The sequence below is a fragment of the Coloeus monedula genome (assembly GCF_965178545.1).
Source record: "Coloeus monedula genome assembly, chromosome: 5".
Taxonomy (NCBI): Eukaryota; Metazoa; Chordata; class Aves; order Passeriformes; family Corvidae; genus Coloeus; species Coloeus monedula.
Genome location: NC_138785.1, coordinates 66,304,925 through 66,323,079, shown reverse-complemented (window position 1 = coordinate 66,323,079; position 18,155 = coordinate 66,304,925).

Below are 18,155 nucleotides of genomic sequence, written 5' to 3'. Positions count from 1 at the left end.
CTTGGTTAATATAGAATGCTGTGAGTTTTCTGGTTTCTGTTATTCACCTTTCCTCAAAGGCCAGACAGTTGTAAAGCTAACTTGAGGGGGAAAAAATAAAATTATTAAGTATCACTAAGTACTTGGCATTCCCTTGCAAGACTGGAAACCAAAGGTTCGCTGGTGAAAACCTAATTGTTTGCAGATTTATTTGATATATTAATGTTGTGTAATGAAACTTCCTAAAGCAGTGTACATGATGTCTCTGATCCAGACCACTCATTCCAACTAGAATAAAAACCTGTTCAAATATTTTTAATATTTAGCTTTTCTGACCCAGGGAGCAAACAGACCTCTAGAGTTTGGTTAGATAATTTTCTGATTTAAATATTTTATTTTAAACGTGTGTTTTAAAGGATGGTGGGGAAAGTCTAAGTCTATCGGGAACCTCAAAAGAAGTAATAGTTGAGTATAAATTCAATTCTACTAGAATTCTAAATCAGGAAAAGAAATATTGGGTGCTTCTTAGGATGTCCTTGGTACTAGATGGTGAAATAGTTTTCAGAACTATAATATTGAAGAAGTGTCTGGAGGAATTAAGTAACTAGAACAAGAAAGTGGAAGTGTCCTTACCACACCATTCACTCTTCTTCCACAGAAGTAGCAACATTTCCCAAAATTTAGACTAGTGTCCAGTTCAGAGGCAAGAAACAGCACAGTACGGTAATGTTCCTCTGGAGCTCCATCTCTAAAGCAGAAAATCCATCAATTGTCCTGGCAGGAAAGGGAAAAGCAGTTCTCAGCAGAGTTTTAAATTCAAGTCATTAATGTAGTCCTTTGCAGGCTGAAGTGAAGGACTAATGCCATGTAGATACCAGCTGCTAAAAACTTCAGCTCTTGTTCAAGTGTGTTTTTATTATAAGCCAGAGTAAGCATGTTCTCAGTCATAGGTCATGCTTGAAGCAGACAAGCATTTTGACACTTTCTGCTCTCAAACAGAATTAATGGAACAAGGAAAAATAGTATTTCTGAGGAGCCTTCATGCCAGTACCTGCTCAGGCTTAGCACAATAAATGAGTCTAACGTGGGCATGCAGGTAGGTATGGGTTGTAGAAGATTAAATCAGACCATAAGAAAAAATAATGTATTTCTTGGAAGTGATAATTCCTGAAAAAAAGCCACTGCAGCTTTTTCATGGCTGAATGTGTCTGAGCCGCCCAGTGGCCCAGGAACTTACACTTGTGGTACAGTGAAATATGCCTCTGTCTACAGGAATAAATATTTTCAGCTCTAAATTAAATGCTTTTTCCAATTAATTATGTTAAATTTATGCAATATGTTATGATGACTGCTGGGTTAATGTACATTTTAGGGTAGGTGGCTGTTTGGCAAAGTCTTTACTATCTTAGTGCCCTAAGCTGTAGAGGGAATACTGCAGGGAATTCTAGATGTAAGGTTTTCATTGAAGTTTCTGATGAGAGCTACTAATATATTTAACTGAACAAATAGAGAGGCCACCACCTAATGGAGTGAGTTTAAGAATTGATTGACACTGATCTCTGCTCTCTCTTCCCTTGAATTTGCTGCTAGATTTTGAGTAAGTTTTGTAACAGCTTAGTTTGCTTTGCCATTTGAATCTTCCACTACTGACAACAGCGACATTGCTGTAGATGGCTTAAAGGCAAAAAAACTGCAGAATATTAAGTATTTGGTCCGTGGAATGAAGATCATATCAGTCTGTGCTTATCCTTACCTAATTTTTAGACAAAATATCAAAGTTTTAACTTCAAACTGGTGTAACAGAATGACCCTTTATGACCATTTAATTGACACACTTACCTGGTTTTGACTGAAATGCTTAGAAGTCAGCTGTGAGAAAGTTAACTGTGTTAGGCCTTCCATAAACAAAATAAAAATGGTTCTCTACACTGGAATACTCTACATACTGGCTCATTTGGGGGCTAGTAAGTCAGATTTAGTATAATTGTGATGTTCCAGTTTCAGGGCATGCAGATATATAGACATCTTTAAAAGGACTGGTCTCAGAAACGGTGGGTTTGAACTTCGAGGATTTCCACCAGTCACAATTCTCTTGTAACCCACTTTGGAAATACTCCCTTTTCTCTGAGAGCAGATTATAATATTGCCATTATCTTGTATTTACTGAAATTACACCTTTAAAAAAACCTTAGAGATATTGTTACAAGAGTGGATTTGGAGGGAGAGTGTTTTTGTTGGACCCTCTGCTGTATTTGGAAAAAGAGCAAAGACGTTTTGAAATCATCTCTACTTCCTCAGATTACTTGGTTTCTCTCTCCCTACAAACTTTGCTTCTATTATATCTGTATATCACATTTGCATGATCACTACTGTGACTTAGAGATAAAACAACTCCTTGTAATATTTTTTTAAATCAGATTTTTGACATGATGGTGGCCATTAGCTCACCCAACAGCTTTAAAAAAAATTACACAGAATTGCCCCCATCTCTTATTTCCTGTGAGCTATGCAGGAAGTGTCTCAGAATGAAAGAAAAGCTATGAATTTGCCAGATAATGAATCCGAATATTGGTTCTTTCCTGTAGGCAAAATTATAGGTTTCTTGTAAACTTAAAGGAAGTGGAGTGAAGGAGTTCACTTGTGTGATAATGAGAGTAGCCAAATGATTGATTAGCTGTTGAGAAGAAAGCTCTGCTTCAGGCATTATTTATTTCCAGAGGTACTAGAGGAGTGTGATGGGTGGTTCCCAGCTGGCAGGTAAAATCCCCCAGCCACTCAGTCCCCTCCCCAGCAGGATGGGGGAGAGAATCAGAGGGGCAAATGCAAAAAAAACTTGTGGGCTGAGATAAGGACAGTTTAATAACAGAGAAAAGAAAAGGAAACCAAACAACTGATGCAAAGGCATCACTCACCACCTCCCACCAGCAGCCCGATGGCCAGACAACCTCTGAGTAATGGCTTGTTTTGACACACCATCACCACCCCCAGTTCTATTGCTGAGCAATGTGCAATAGCACTGAAAATTGTTTTGGTCATTCGGGGGCAGCTGTCCTGGCCGTGGCCTCTCCCTCCTGCCCGCCCCAGCCTTCTCGTGGGGGCAGAGAGAGAAGCAGGGAAGGCCTTGAGGCTGTGCAAGCACTGTTCAGCAATAGCTGAAGCACTGCTCTGTTACCAGCACTGCTTTGGTCTCAGATCTAAAACACAGCATTGCTCGGGTTGCTGTTATTAAAATTAGCTCCATCCCAACCACACCCAGTGCCACAAGTGTTACTCCAAACAGAGGTGGGGAAAATCACTGATATTTTGTAGCACTTACACGGCTCTTTCAAGTTTCTTTTGACAGAATGAAAGCAGGCAAGGATTTTTTTTTTCTCTATTTTGGAATGAGGAGACCTGAAGCAATGAGATACCAAGAGGTTTGCTCGAAGTTGCATATAATATCAAAAGATTATGAGCTGAAGAAGCAAAAAATCCTTGAGCTAAAAACACTGAAAACACATTGGAAAAGAATAGGCAGTTTTCAAGATGTAATATCTGATAATAATAGGATCAAGAATTCATTAATGACTCCTGCTAATAGAAAAAATTATAGTTAGAATGGTCAGAAGACAAAAATTGTCTCTTTCCCAGGTTTACCCATGGATTAATGTCAATTTATACTGGAAGATTGCACTTGAAAGACGTTTTCCAGCCTCTCCTTTTCCCATCTTTATTAAGAATGTCTCCAACCTCAGCAAAATTCTCAGAAGTACATTTCCTGCAGAGCAATATAAGCCAAATGGAACTAGTCTCTGCCAGAGCAGCACCTGTAAAATTTCCCAGCATATCTCCATAACAGCTACAGGATGGCTTTGCCACAAGGGAACTGTGATCCCTGTCATGTAATGGCTTTTCTGCAGCTCTGACTGAGCACATGACATTCAAAGTGCTGTTATCCCCACGGTGATCACTGTGTATTTATTCCTGCAGCAGCTTCTACAGGGGTTTGCTACCCGAGATCTAATTCCCTCGGCCAGAGGCAAATGGAATTGAGAAGCTGACCTTCCTATGCATTGAGAGAGAACCACGGTGATAAAAGGGCTTTCCTGGCTGCTCTGTGTGGGAAGCAGCTTGAGAGTCTTGTGCCCTGTTGGAAAGAGGAGATGCTTTTTCATGGAGCAGAGGAGTGCTGTCCCTGCATGCTGTGCAGCTTGTGAACCCTGTGCTGCTGTTTCAGTCTGGAGTTGGTCAGTTCTCCAGGGAAGTTCAGGGCTGTTCCTCACTAATGCACAGATGCTCAAAGCCTTGTCAGAGGAGTCACCTGGTGATTTGGTCCATATCTGTCATGCTGTGGCTTTAGTCATACAAAGAAACTTGGAGTCTTTGGGATCCATGAGGGCAGACAATGAGGGAGAAGGCCCCTCCTCTCTGCTCCTATCCTTGTTTACACAGGTTTTTCCATGTGTGGAAATGGATAATGTCCATAATTCTCCCCAGCCCTCTGAGAGTGTCAGCCTTGCAGTGACTATGGCCCATATGGCTTGTCCACAGACTGGATAGGTTTAGCTAAATACAACATGAGATGTGATAGAATGGGGAAGTGATACCTTTCTCAAAGTGTAGCATGCTCAGTATGATGTCGAGTGGCAAAAGTGTATTATTACTGTTACTTCTGAAGGGTGATGCTGACTAATTTGAATAAATGTCTGCCATTTATGGTTCTTGATTTCAAATTTGTATGAGATGTGTCCTTCATTTTCCCGGCAGGTGCCTCACCACTTTTAAAGTAAAATGATGTTATTTGATTCTTGCAGAAGATGGAAAGACATGTACATGTAGCAACTGGTATGGAAACAAACAGGGAAATACCTGCACCATGTGTATTTGTTGCAAGTTGTGCCAGGAAAAGCTTAGGCTGGATACTAGGAAAAAGTTTTCACCAGAAGGTTTATCAAGCACTGGAACAGGCTGCCCAGGGCAGTGGTGAAATCAGCATCTGGTGGTATTTAAAAGATCTGTAGCTGTGGCACTTGGGATCATGATTTAGTGGTGGACTTGGCAATGCTGGGTTAACATTTGGGCTCAATGATCTTAAAGTTCTTTTCCAACCTAAACAATTCCATGGTTCTATGAAATATGTACTCTTGCCTGATGACGATTCAAAGTGTGATGTAGTTGGTTAACATGCAGAAGTCATCCTGCTGCTTACATGAAGCAAACTGTTCAAAAAGATTGTTTTTCCATATTTTTACTCCTTCACTGAAGCAGAGAAAAACACCCAGCAACACTGTGGGGGCTTGTAGTGATGGGGGACATAAAAAAAGTGGTTGAGAATAGGCCCCCTTCACACATCTTTTGCCTGAGGAATCAGGCTGGCAGATCATCCTGCTTCCCAGACCGTGTGATGCAGCATCCAGCTTAAAAACCATGTGTGCACAGCCAGTAGTCTTTGGTTCACATCCTAGTTTCTATGCAAGGAGCTTTTAACTTTCTGTATTTCAAGCAGCATTGCACATGTAACCTGCACTGGGTGGACAAGCAGCTCTGCAGCTGCCTTTAGCTCAGGTCAACAGCCTTGGTCCATGCCCGAGCACCACTGGGATCCTGGGACAGTGGCCATGGACCTTGTTGACCCCGACCCTCCCTCACTGCTCCTCACCTCCCTCCGTAGGGACTCATCTAGGAAATGTGCAGCTGTTGGCTGTCCCTGGTTCATGCCCAAGGAGCTGCTCTGCGCTTCTGGAATGACTCCTGTGGGACCGTGGCTTTCATGGTGAGGATGCTGCCCCTGCCTGCATTGCTGTCTCCTTGTTTTGTTAAGGTGTCCAAAATTACGGAAGTACTGCTTTGTATCCTCCTGATTCTCATGTTAATAGTCTCAGGCACATAGCACATACTCTAGCACATGGGTTTGGGCATGTAACTCCTCCTTGCATTGCTCTCCTCCTTCATCGGAGTGAGGCTACTGGAAGAGGAAAAAGCTCAGCTGAGTCCTGTGCATATTGTCTGACCATTGAGACCAAATAGTGCCATTACTGTGCTCTTAATGATGTAGTTGTTTTATCCCAAAAAGAACACCCAGGAGCTCACTAACACATTGGGTAGCAGGGATCAGAATGCAGGAGGAAATGAACTTCAAAATGGAATAAATCCTTAAATCTCTATGGGGAGCTGGCTTATCACAGGGTCTGAGCTGCTGCTAAAAGCACAGAAAGGACCTTACGGCATTAGCTCTGTTTTATTTTCCCCAAGAAAAGCTTGGGTTATTTTACTTGCCACATGCCTGCTGTTGTTTTTTGTTTAAAGTCTGTGTGCTGCATTGTACTTGGATGAAGTGAAAGTTGAAATTTTGCCATACGCTTGAAAATGGTTAGCCTGTACATACTGAAAGGTACAGCAACATTTATCACTGTCACTCTGGAGGTGTTTCCATTTAAAATTCTAAAAGGTGATGTCAAACTTCAACAAGGTTATGTCAGGAGGTCAGAATATTTGCAGTGACATCCTGCTGTGTGCAGATCCTGGCATAAATGATGCCAGGCCCCCTTAGCACACCTCTGTGAAGAACGTCTCCACTTGGATACACTCAGCTTATATATTCATCCCTGGGCCATGTTAATGTTTAGTTGAGTATCTCTCCTTGTATGATGCTGATTGACCTACAACAATCAGGCCAGTTTAATGTCACAACACTTCCTAGACACCTCCTGGGAAAATATGTGATTTCTTCCAATGTGCATAGTTCTGAACTTTGTTTCTGGTTTATCTATTTAATGAGCTGCAGCGAGTACTCAAGGCTGTGTGCCAAACAAGCAAAAGCAGAAGTTGTAGCACTGCAGTTTGCGTTATCAGGGTTAAGTGCTCAGGACTGTCACGTTTCTTGTTCTGGAGGTCCCCAGTGCATTCCTTGATGTGTCAGCCAGGAAAGTGGCTGTCACGGCTGTACTCGGGACTTTCTGAAATTTTCTTGCCACCAAAAGAAATCTGACTGAATCTGGACTTAACCATGCTAGTGCAACTAGAGGAAAATTTCTGAGAACATTTTGTTATGGGTAAGGGCAGAGTCTGAAACTGAGACTTTGTCACAAACTCGTGAAAATCTACAGGATGCACTTTGTGTGCCTTTCCCTGTGTATGACGCTGCAAACCAAGAGGAGTGATTCCCCTGTGTGCTGTGCATGACTCTGCACTTAATGTGATTACTTTACTGTGTTGAGACGACCGGGGATGTAAAAATAGCTCTGCTTACTCAGATGCACCTGATGCCTGCAGAAAAATACCAATGGATGGTAAAACATCTTGTGCTTCTTTCCCATAACCAGCAGCAAACAGAAAGCAAGATTAAAAAGAATGGGGAGATAATTTACAGTTAGTTTTCAGCATTCTGGGGGTTTTTTCAGCATTTTTTCCAGCATTTTCTTTTTTCTTATTCCTTTTCATGGGTTCAGTTATTTTTTAGGGCATGGATCATTCATTTCTTATTCCTTTGCCAGGGTGATGCCAGTCCTGTGTTTCTTTAACTTGGGATCTTTGTCAAAACAAGTTCTTAATTTGTATTCCCCTTTATCTGTCCATCTGAGACATCTTTCGTAGGCACTAACATGCTCACTGGGGTTGTTGCAAGGTACAGAAGATCCCATTGCCTCAGTGTGTTATTTCCATGTAAATACAGATTTTCCCTGAAGGCTAATTACAAGGCTTTTAAAAGAAAAAAACTTTTCATAGAAGAACTCTGGAGTAAGAACTTTTCTTATCTGCTATTATAAAATGTTGTATAGAAATAGAAATGATATTGCATATCATAGGAACTGTTTATATATTGTAAGTTCACACTTGTGTGCATGTGTAGACACACACATAGAGCCAGTGCTCTACAGTCTTGGCAAATATAGTTCATAAGTGATGCAACATACTGGAGAAATCTAGATTATAAAGTGACAGATTATGTTCAGTTGAGTGCCTCACTCTGTTTAGAGCAGTAATGAGTTTTTTTGGTTACGCTGGATCCTTGATTGTTGAGCTTGGGCTGTGGGTTTATTTTGTGTGTCTCAGAATTCGACCTAAGGCAGTGTATTTCAATGTGCTGATAATTAACTAATCTTGCTTGATACAGTCTTCTTACCAAAAGATTATGGATTGCACCCATTTACTTCAGAAATCCTGTGAGTCACAGCATCGCAGAGAAACTGAAACTGAAATCACTCCTCTACTTAATGTATTTTTTATCAATTTTTACTCTAGTAGTACCCAGTTTGCTAACAGGTCAGAGTTCCTGATGCTCTTGACATGTTACTCAGGCACCATAGCTCAAAGTTCTAACACCACATGACCAAGATAAAAAGGTAACACTATGATCAGTTCCATTTTCTGGTTATGTTTCTCCATTAAAAAAAAAAAGCAAACAAAGCAAGCAAACAAACAAACAAACAAGAACCCCACCCAATATAAACAAACCAAGAAGTACAGGAAGGTTACTATAGAGGTCAGCAGGAAAATCACAAGTGAAAAATTTTCAAAGTAAATTACTCACAAGTAAGCAACCCTGTGAGGTCTATTAGTTTCAGTCAACAGGATTTTAATATTTACAGGTGCATTTCTGTAGTGCTTCTTAATGGAGAAAAGTTCTCATTTGGCTTCAAGAAATTGAACCAGCAGATTCTGGTAATGTATAGATTTGTGCTGAACTGACATCTTTCTCAAAACATAAGTTATTTCCATCATCATTGCATCATAATACAGCTGTGTGAAAGCTGTAATACAAAGAGGTCCAAATAATACTTTACAGTAAGATTTGTAAACATTTTCCCATTACCAATTGTTCCTTTTCTCTGTTCTTTTGTGATCTAAATAGGGGACTGTGACATGTTTGGTTTTCAGTAAAGTAAAAGGAAGTGCACACTGTGAGTTTACCAAGTTTGTCACCCTGGGCTAATAAATTGATTTGCCTCATCTTTGTAGAAGCCACAGTCTCACAAGAATTTTCTAATTCAATACAAAAAGAGAAGAAAAATCCCTGTAGCCTAATTAATAAATGTATTCAGTTGAGCCCTTTCTAAAATGTTGAATAAAGCAAAACATTCATCAGAATGGGTGCAATTACTAGGAAACTGTTGCAGATTTCATTTAACATTTATTAAACATTAATGTTTCCTCAAATTATTGATTTACATCTAATAAAAAATATAGAATGTTTATCTGGCTCAGATAAAATACACTGCAAATTGCAATTTCTTAGCAGCAATAATGTTACCTAGAGTCTTCATCTGCTTTTTTAACAGTTTACAGAGATAAGTCAGTATTCTTATTCCCATTTTAGTGATAGGAAACTTTGGATGAAGAGGAACTAAGCGACAATTTAAAAATACAAGCAGAGAAAAAACAGGTGTATTTATTAATATATAAAGGAGCCCAAATAAAGAAATTTAATGGGGAGGGTGAGGTGTCAGAGCATGAGACAAAATGAAATCTGTTCTAATACCTGTTCACTGTAAAGACACACCGTTCTGTTTCATAAGCCAGTTCTGACGTCATCACTCATTTTTCCACACTACTGCCACATGTTTTTCTCTAGAAAGAAGAAAAAGGTGAATCAAAAATGCAAAGCCAAAAAGCGCTTTTACACCAACAGGAGAATGTGCTGTTTCACAAGTTTCGTCTGTGTCATCGTTTTCCCATCATGTACAGTGCAGTTTACACGGTGCCTCTCAGTTTCCTTCTGTGCTACCAGTAAAGCTGCTGTGGTTTTAGTAATGCTGTTTACTGTGGCCAGTGGAGGGAAAAAAACTCCAGCTTTTGTTCTAGAGAAGGAGGCAAATTCGATACCAGAGATTCAGTTCTTCCTGTCACAGATTTTTTTCTCATCTCACTTCAAATAAGCCTGACCCCTGCTTCAGAGCCAGCTGACTTAAACTTACCATGGCAAGGCCATTGAAACTAAGTTTATTATTCATCTGAGTTTACACTGACAGTATGAGTCTGATGTCCTTTCCCACAAATGTTCAGGTTTCAGGTTTCTGTCCTGAACTCTTTCATTTTTAGCTCTCAGCCACTTCCCTTCTATTATTATGATAGTACCAAACATGTTGTACATTCAGGCTTAGTATTGATTTATTTTAAAAAAGAATGGAGAAAAAAATGCCCATCTGACTGCTGTGAAGTCAAACAGATTATGGAAGAAGCTGAGAAATGATGCTGTTAAAAAAGAATTCAGCTGCTGTTCCTCACTTCCAACACGATACTTGACACTTGGTGGAGCAGTGCCTTGAAATTGGCAGTCACTGGGCATCTTCATTTCTAAGTGGCATCTGTCATATCTTTAACAAAATATCCTGTACAGTAATAGACTGACACTGGAGAGCTATATCAGATCTTTTCCATATTTTTAGTAGTTTTGTTGCTTTCCTTGTTTGGTGTCATGGAAATGGATGGTAGCAGAGGGAAACAGTGGAAAATTTGGCTCTTCTACTCCCTTTTCACAGCATTTTCCCATCCTTCAGTGTTGGAAACCTGGACATTATATCACTCATTTCCTTCCTGACCTGTAGAGAAGTTTTAGTCTGTGTCCAAGTTGTCAGGTATCTATATTCAGTGGACTCAGTTTTTTGACTCCTGCTTTTTGGGGGAAGCTGCCATCCCCAACAGCTATTTTGGATCTTCTGCTCAACAGTAAAAACTTGATCTCATCACCTTTACACATGCAGCGGTTCCTCTATGGTTCAAAGTGATCCTGAGCAACATCCTCATATACAAATACCACCTCATCAACATAACTCAGTAAGTGAAAGGCAGAAATTCCTTCAAAAATAAACTGACAAAATGTGGAGAATGAAAGCATAAAATACTGAGCAGATCACGCCTTCTTTTAGACCAGTTTTTGCTTGTTGGAAGCAAGTGGCTGAATGCTGATTAGGCTTTCCATCATTATACTCTCACAATTTAATTCTCCCAGGAGAACCACATCACCAAGCCAACACTCTCTCAGCTGGTATTGAGGATCCACCCTGCTGTGTTTTGCTCTGCTGAAGGACCTGTGGGTCCATCACCCCTGCTAGCAGACAAACCTCCTGGATAATTCTGCTTCTTCCCACATGCTGGGAGTGCCAGTGGTTCCTGTTGGCACCTCTGCAGTCCATCTGCCATGCTCAGTCATTCCTCACTGCTCTGTGCCTCAGCAGGACATCCAGGACAACCTGCTGGGCTACGTGCCTGTCACAAGCAGGGCTCCTTCATATATCCAAATCAGTTCTGCTGTTTGCAGCATAAAATTAATGTTTCCTGTAGCAAAAGTTACAAGATTATAAGGTCCAGTGTATTTGTGCCACTGTTGTTTAGGCAGATTAAATTATATTTCAATTACCCTGAATAAAGAAAAGGGGAAGTAAAAGCAGAGGAGGATTAAATATACATTTACAGATTTTTTCTTGTGCACTTTCTTTTCTACTTAAACTGCCTATATATTAAATTTACCTCTTCAGACTGCTCTAGAATAATCCTGTAGTTGACAAGTTCTCCAATGTTTTTCCACTCTTGTGCAGAAGATTACTGGGGAAAAATGCCAAGTTTGTGAACTAGAATTTCATGTAAACACATACTTCATCATATATGCATACATATGTATGTATAGACAACAAATACGTGTATATATTTGCATACATACATTTTGTGTATACATGTGTGTACACAACATGTATATATGTGTGTTTATATATATTTTTATATATATATATATATAGACACACAACATAGCAGTGATTGGACCACATACTTATCCCATTTTTACTTTCCAGTAGGAGACTTTGGGAAAAGTAACAAATGTAGCATTTGGAAAAGTAGAAAGCACGTGAAAATCAACTCAGAAAAACTGGCAAGACCAGTGTTTTCCTATGCTTCTAATCTAATCTGCTCTAATTATTATTGGAAGTCTTATTTCATAGCCAACCAATGATCTTTTCTTTCCTTCCTGCCAGTCCCACACTCTCCTGCAGCCTGACTGCAGTATAAAAAAATTATAATAACTCAGTAATAAATAAATACCACTTGCTTATCTGTCTTGGAAAGAGCAGTGGCTGCACCTGGAGGGGAGGGGAGGTCACCCAGCAGGTCTTGTGCTGAGAGCTGAGGGTGACAGCAGACTCCACCAAAACTCACAGTTATTATGAGCTTGCCTAAGTCCATAACTGACCTTTCAGTCTTCTGGCTTGTGATCCTTTGCTAGGGGTTGTAATCACTAGAATTTTGCTGTTTCCATGGGGTTTTTTCACTGGCAAAATGCAGGGGTGAGACCTACAGGCCAAGAAATGGGGGGAAGGAAGGAAGGCGGGAAGAAAGGAAGGAAAGAAGTTTCTCCACAGCACAGTGGCAGGGAAAGAGGAGGAGAAGCAAGAGGTGCACCCGCAGCCTTGTGTTTTGTGTGTTGCCGGCTGAGATGCAGCCCTGGGGGGTGTGAAGCTGCCGGAGTGTTTTGATTCAGGATGGAAACCCACCCCCACATCCCCCTGCCACTCCAGGCGAGCAGCTGCGCTGTGTCTGTGCACGGGGGCTGTAAAGAAAGGGACATCTGATTCGTGCCATTTTCCCCGGTCCTGCAAAGCACAGCTGCTCCTTCCCAGCCGTGTATCACATCCCAGCAGCAGAGGCCTTTACCAGAGGGATATCCCAGGTAAAGGATAAGGGAACTTCCCTGTTGTCTTCCAGCAAAATGCAGCCTAACCAGCATTTTAACACTGCTTAGCAGAGGCATTGCAAGAGCTGCTGGGGAGGGCTAAGGCCGCGCACCTGAGGGCTGAAGAGGGTGTAGCTGGAGATGGAGGGGATGCTGCGCTCCCAGAGCTTCCCGCTGCCAAAGCGCCGCTTCCCCGCGGGCTCTGGCCGAGCCCATTTCGCAATGTCAGGATTTAAGGGTGGAACCATTCTCTGACCGTCCTGGCTGACTCACACTAGAAGAGAAAAGAAGTCGTTCCGGGGAAGCCGAGGCTTTGCAGGGAACCTCTGCCCTGGTCTGGGAGCCTTCGTTGCCCTCTAGTGACAAGCGGAGAGCAAGTGACAGAGCCCAGCGGTGCTCCTCTGTCGGCAGGGCAGCGAGCAATATGAAAGTAAAACTCATTAAACAAACACGTACCCTTAACCCTCTGGGCTCTTTTAGTGTTCATCCCCAATAATATTTTGTATTGAGCTTTTTTGTTAGTGTCACTAATTTATTAGCTCTTTAGGACGGATACCTTTTTTGCTTGGATGACAGCCTGCTCTGTTATGTCTAAATATTTACAATATTCTCTCTGAAATAATGAATAATGGAACAGTAATGGCTTCACTATTAAGAATTCTGTTGTGCTGTTTGATACAGGTGAGTAGCTGAGATCAGCTGTGTTTGAAATCCCCATTATCCTCTTACCTCCCTTACAAATGCTTCACAAATACAGCTTTCCCAGAGCCCGGGTAAAAGCAAGTGATAGTCACAAAAGGAGGCAAAAATGCTGCTGCTGATACAATGTTTTCCGAATTTCTGAAATATCACCACCTTTACCACTGGTTTAGGGGGTAGTTTTGCACCTTTATACCTATGCCAGCCCCTGGGCTGACTTCTGTGTCTTACAGACTGCAGGTCCCAGTTTAGACAAACTTTTTTTTATTGTTTATTTGCAGGTTTTATTTTATATGATGATGGAATAGGCTCATGTTCACTGGACTTTCCTGTGTCATCCGTAGCTTCTGATTTCAAGTCACATGTATCCATGGTAGATGCTTGTGCCACATGTTCTGTCAGAGACAGGAGCTCAGTCCCTTGTTATGTTTCTTGGCCGTGGAGCTCTCAGGATAAAATACTCCTAACTCTGTATTGTTGCTGAGGAGTGATGACCTGCTATACTCTACTGGTGGATGATACTGATGCAATACTGACCTGCTATATGAGGCAGAGTCAAATTTTTGGCAAGAGTAAGGCGTACAGCACCACGTGTTTCTGTCCCACCAGTACGTGTGCCATCCAAAAGCTGCTTGTGTCTTTTGTCCTAGAAGGGGAATGCAACTGCATTTAGAGGCTCTTTCAAAAAAGGCTCTTAGAAAATTAGCCCACAAATATTGGAAGGCCCTCGATCCTTACATTTTCTTTGTAGATTACCTACAGGGCAGGAAAAAACTTAAAAGAAGATATTTAGTGCTTTATTCTAATAAGAATTCCTTGTCTGTAATACCTTGAATTCCTCCTTAAAATGCTGATCACAGTCAGAGGTTCACACCTTACGTCAAAAATCTTTTTGTTGCCTTTCCCACTCTTCAGAATATTTACTTTTACATTATCATTAAGCCAACTCACATAAAAAATTTTCAGTTCCTGATGAGTCATAATCATCAGTACAGTGCTTCCCACCCTGACTGTGGCCATAGGAGTCATTACCACAAACCCTGCAGTCATTTATGGTGTCTACTTCTTAGAACACAGTGTCCCTTACCCTTGTCTTGGTGTTTGACTGGTAGAGAAGAAATCAGCCAAGTACATAGTTCCTCACAGGTCATCCTGTGTGTCTTTGTGGATGTTTTGAAATGCCACAGTGCCCCACAGTTCACGGGCACACAGGCCTATGTTAGCCAGTGTTTACTTCTACAGTAGTCATTTGCCAATGCTGTAAAATCCTGGGACTCACCTCAGCATCTGCAATGTGATTTTGCAAGCCCACGTGCTGTGCTTATCCCAGCCACACGCCATAGCAAGTTTCACCTCGCCTCTGATGATGCACAGTGCTTCCTAGGCCTGCCTGAGGAATGCTTTTCCTTTCTCCAATCTTCCCCAGGCTGACAGTGATGTAAGTGCACAGAGCCTGGAGTTTCTGTACAAGTTCTGAGGTCACAGGATGCATGAACGTACTTGAGCTCTAGACCATGAAAAGCATGAGCATACAGTTTTCACTGCATCAAAAGATAAAATGTACAGGTGCTGATAGACTTCATCAACCTGATTAATTGCATGGTGGATAAAAAAAAAATGGGCTAGTACAGTATTCCTGTCTGTCTGTGAAGAAGCTGTTGATCTTTGGATCATGAATTCAGAATTAGAGCCATCTGACAGCAATTTATCTCACAGCTGTCCTGAATATGCTGGCTCAAAATTAATTTTGCTCTTCTAATAAAGATGAAAAAACAAATTACAAAAGAGCAGATATTTTTATGGTCTTACTGGAGACAGCAATACTAAGCTTTATAGAGAACAAAAGAGAACAAAAATTCCATATTATCATATGAGTGTAATGGGGTTAGAGCAGCATAAATCTTTTCCCCCACATGTAGTAACCAAAACTCTTGCTGTTCATAGACCAGAATGTTCAGCGATGTTGCTTCAAATCCTGTAGTGCAGTAGGTGTAGGGAGTAGGATGTGCTTTGTTTCCAGGCAAAATCAGAAATGCATCTCCCACATTTACCATATCTCAATAGAGTGAGAAACCTTGTAAAGTCCCTTGCCCATTTCCTTCTGCTTTGTCACTCCTGAGTAAACTTCCCAATTCTTGGTGAACATACTTCTGTATAAATACAAAAGTATATATAATGGCAGTGATAAATGCTGTCAAATATTTTCATTGTAGGCATCAGAAAGCCTCCCAGTCATCAGCAGATTAAAGGCTGCAAGTGTGAAACAGGTGTGGCTTGGTTTACGTATGCCTTTTGCATTTTGTTAAATAGACGAATGACAGAACCAGAAGGGAAATTTAGAAGTCAAGACTCATTCTAAACCTTCTTTTAAAGTAATCCAATTTACATAATATATAAACATAAATTAATTCAGCAGCTTGACCCCAAAGGTAGGAGCTCTGATCTCTTAATTATAACATGGAGCATTTTGCATATGTCAGTTAAAGTTTCCAGATCTCATTTTCCTGGTTTGTCAAGTAGAGAAAATAGTAATTACCCTCCTCGTAGGGCTGTTAATCCCTTTTAAGGATCTTTAAGCACTATAAAAAGAAAAAATACCCTGTGATGGCACTCCTAGTAGCTACGTGGTTTGGCTGTCTGCAGCCTGGAGGGCTTGACTGGCTACCAGGGCCTGTAATAACAAGGGTTTCAGCCACATCTTGATGAGCTGTTATTACTCAGGGCACATCTTTCGCCTGTTGCTGTGTTAGAGAACTGCTGCCTTCACCACTGAGAGTTGTGCAACTTCCTTCTGGCTTCTAAAGTTGTTGTTTCCAAGGAATTCCTTTCTTCTGGTAACTGGTAATGGTTTCTCAGGCAATAAGTCCAGATGCTGGTGACTGTTTCATCTCATCCTGTTTTGTTTTAACGTTAATGACACAATAGAAATAGTCAGACCACATCTTCCTTTTTCCTTCCAGAACTTTTATATATAAAGATCTTTCACCTTAAAATGTGGGTGCTTTTTGGAATCAACTTGGAAAACCAAGATGTGTCCTTCATTGCTCAGTTCTTCTCAACAGAAAGATGGAAGGAATATTTGTGGGCTGGAGGAAGAAGAGGGAGCTAAGGCCAGCCCTGCTCTGGCCAGGACAAGAGCAAATAGGGCAGCAACTAGGGTGTATAGGGAAGATATCACATCAATTTTTTGGTAAAAGTTTTACTCCCTACATCAAAAAACCTCAAAGGCTGATCTTCCCAAAAAAAGGAGAAAAAATTCACTCATGTTCATGTGTTCCTCTTAGCTCACCCCTCTCAGATACTCAAACACAACATATAATCCTTATAAAGCTTGTGGTGGACACCTTTTCAAAGGAAAGAAAGACTAGCATTTACATTCTTTAAAAGCAGTAATGGTAAATAAATACTGTAGGCAAAGGTGGCTTGGGAACATGGGAGCCAGTTGGTTAAAGCAAGGCTTGATCTCCTCTTGCAGTGTCCTAGAGTGGAAAATTGATTTTTCATGTTGTACTTGAAAGGCTTTATCCTGAGTGTGGGCATACCCAGCCTGATGGGTTGAGAGTATTTAATGTAATTATTTAATCTAACAATCTAATTATCAGTCACCAGTTTACAGCTGTTAATCAATCATCAATCTGCTATTTACTGTTTCAGCAAACGATACTAATTTTTTAATTAGCTAAACTGGTAAGTAGCGTTTCCCTGAATGGGCTGTTCTGACCCTTTTGGGGCCTTGAGAAGTACAAAGTGCAAGAATGCACAGGGAGAACAATATGCTTGTACCCTATGGTTTCCCCCACCTGCAGCTGCCTGGTGGGATGGTGCAGGGGGCAACTGGGGCAGGAGGAAGGAAATAGTATCCCAAGGTGGATGAACGGGATGGAGAGGGGCGGGGAAACAACTGAGTGAGAAGAGCAAAAGTATGGGGGGAGTATTATCCAGGAAGGAATAGAAACGGGGAGAGCTGTGTCCGGTGCGGCTAAATGGACACTGGAGGAAAGGAACAACCCCAAGGGAGCTGGCGGGTTCGGGCCGCCCTTCTCGCACACCCGGGAGCAGGAGCGGCTCCGTCCCTGCCCCGCCGCTGCTCCCAGCGCGGTCTGCAGGGGGTGCCACTGCCCCGAGAAACGCGCCTCGGCTCTGGGGAGCGAGTTCCCGGAGTGCTTCAGCCACGGAAACCGTCCCCTCTAAGCGCCGCTTTGATGGCAGAACAGGTAAGGGGGTTACCCTAATCTTGATTTCATCCTAAGTGCTCCCTAACCCTTTGATAAGCGTAGTAAATCCCCAGGTCATAGCACTGAGAACTAAGCCTTCGATCCTGGAGACGGTGATGTAATTGCTGGTGTTTTCCTTTATCTCATCTATATTTTAATTAACAATTTCAGACCCTGCAGTCAGACTTAACAATCTGTACAGACGTCTCTTGTAGATAATGATCAGGTTAATTTAGCCTGAGGGATGAATCTGCACACAGATTCATGCAATATGTTACACAAGCTGCGGAAAGAGACAAAAATAGCTAAAGAAATAAAAGAATTCATGTTACACAGTGTCCTTTCCAAATCTTTTAGTCCTTTTTTTTTTTTTTTTAATGTGCTACTATGAAATAAATTGAGAGATAAAATTATTTCATTGCTTTGGCATTTTGTTGTTCCTTCTGCAGATTGCCAGGGCCTTTTGGACCTCCTGTTGTGTTCCACCACGTATGGCTCCATGGCCAAAACAGCTATAGGCTTGCAGTAAAATTACATTATAAGCAGTCTGTGTTCTTAACAACTGTGGCAGAGATGTCTTTCGGTGGGTGAGCTCTTGTCTGGATATCTAATGGGACATTGCT